A 2,329-nucleotide genomic window follows, 5' to 3' on the forward strand; every position below is an offset into this window, starting at 1 on the left:
GTAGTGTCTCTGGAGGAAGTGGATGGCCGTTGTCACTCTGATGACCACAGGGTACCATCTGGTGCTGGCAGGAAGACGTCCATACTGTCTTCTGCATCAGGTCAGCAGGTGGGGGATGGCTCTCACTGGCATCTGTGGGAAAGAGGAAGGAGGCCTGGAGTCTTGGTACTTGGAGGTCAAACTCTCTGTTCCGTTCTAGTTGTTTCAATGGGAGAGTTGGAAAGTCCCCTGTTTCATTGCAAATCCATCTTTTCCCCTGAAAGAGGATGTTGGCTTTTGCTGGATAGTTGATTTTCTTTCTTTTTTTTAAATTTTATTTTTTTATTCTTATTTTGTACAAATTACTTTTTTACATTAATAAAATATAATTGTTTAAGAGTAAATGAAATGCCCCCTTCCCCCCCCATGAATATAGACTTGCTTGAGCGATAAAGTAAAGGGGAGAGAAAAAATTAAAATAAAAAATAGTAATAATTGTAGGTATGGCCGGATGGCACAATGGACAAAGCACCAGCCCTGGAGCCATGAGCACCTGAGCCTACATCTAGCCCTGTAGACCCAACAGTCATCCAGCTTTGTGACATGCAAGCCAGCTGATCCCCACTGCCCTGCAAAAACCAAAAAGAAGGGAAAAAAAGACCCAAAATAAAATAAAATAGTAATAATAGTAGGAGTGGCTGGGTGGCAGACAGAGCATTAGCCCTTGAGCCAGGAGCACCTGGGTCCAAATCCGGCCTCAGACACTCAAAGACCATCCTGCTATGTGTCCCCAGGCAGGCCATCCAGCCCCATTGGCCCTGAACCCTCCTCCCCCAAGTAATAATAATAATAATAAACGTGCTTCAGTCTTTGTTCCAACACCAACAACTCTGTCATGGGTGGATCACATTCTTTATGGTAAGTCCATCACAAAAGTTACTTCCATATTTAACCAATGTTGCCATTGCTGATTGCAACTCCCTTTCTTATTTCTCCACTACCACGTACTATATTTTCTCTCTCCTTTCACTCTGACTCTGCTGTAGGGTCGCTGAGTGGTGCAGCAGACAGATCCCTGGTCCTGGGGCCAAGAGGCCCTGAGCCCCCGTACCACCCCTTAGGCCCAGAATCCACCTGGCCCTATGGTCCTGGACAGGCTTTCCAATCCCAGCCCCTTGTAAGAAGTAAAAAATAAAATGTGTTATATCTGACCACTCTCCTGCCATGGTCCATCCTCTCCTCCTTTATTCACATCCCCACCCCTTCCCCCTGCTCCCCCCTCCTTCTTACTCCAGATGTCTATACCCCATTGAGTATATATGTTGTTTCCTCTCCTAGCCACCTCTGATGAGAGCAAAGGTTCCCTCATTCACCCTTGCCTCCCCCTTCCATATCATTGCAATAGCTCATTTTAATAAAGAAAAATCTTATTATATGAAATATCTTGGCCTATTCCCCCTCTCCTTTTTCTTTCTCCCATTACATTTCCCTTTTTTCTATTGACTCCATTTTTACACCATATTTTATCTTCGAATTCAACTTTCTCCTGTGCTTCAACTATAAAAGCTCCCTCTACCTGCTCTATTAGCTGAGAAGGTTCATATGAGTATTATCAGTGTCATTTTTCTATGCAGGAATACATGCAGTTCATCATCATTAAGTCCCTCATATTTTCCCCCTCTCCTCCAATCTCCATGCTTCACCTGAGTCCTGTATCTGAAGATCAAAACTTCTGTTCAGCTCTGGCCATTCCAACAGGAACATTTGAAATTCCCCTGGTTCATTGAAAGTCCATCTTTTTCCCTGGAAGAGGACATTTAGCCTTGCTGGGTAGTTGATTCTTGGCTGCATTCTAAGCTCTTTTTCCTTCTGCTATATTATATTCCAAGCCCTACGAGCTTCCGATGTAGTTGCTGCTAAGTCCTATGTGATCCTGACTGCAGCTCCACGATATTTGAACCGTGTCCTTCTGGCTGCTTGTAATATTTTCTCTTTGACTTGGGAGTTCTGGAACTTGGCTATAATATTCCTAGGGATTGGTTTTTTGGATCTCTTTCTTGGGGGGATCAGTGGATTCTCTCCATTTCTATTTTGCACTCTGCTTCTAGAATAACAGGGCAATTTTCCTGTAGTAATTCTTTGAAAATGATGTCAAGGGTCTTTTCCTGATCTTGACTTTTATGTATTCCAGTAATTTTAAAATTATCTTTCCTAAGTCTGTTTTCCATATCAGTTGTTTTTTCAATGAGATATTTCACATTTTCTTCTAATTTTTTGGTTTTGAAGTATTGATTCCTGATTTCTGTTAAATTCATTGATCTCCCTGAATTCTGTTCTTTGTCTGAAGGAT

This window comes from Macrotis lagotis, chromosome X (assembly GCF_037893015.1).
Source record: "Macrotis lagotis isolate mMagLag1 chromosome X, bilby.v1.9.chrom.fasta, whole genome shotgun sequence".
NCBI classification, from domain to species: Eukaryota; Metazoa; Chordata; class Mammalia; order Peramelemorphia; family Peramelidae; genus Macrotis; species Macrotis lagotis.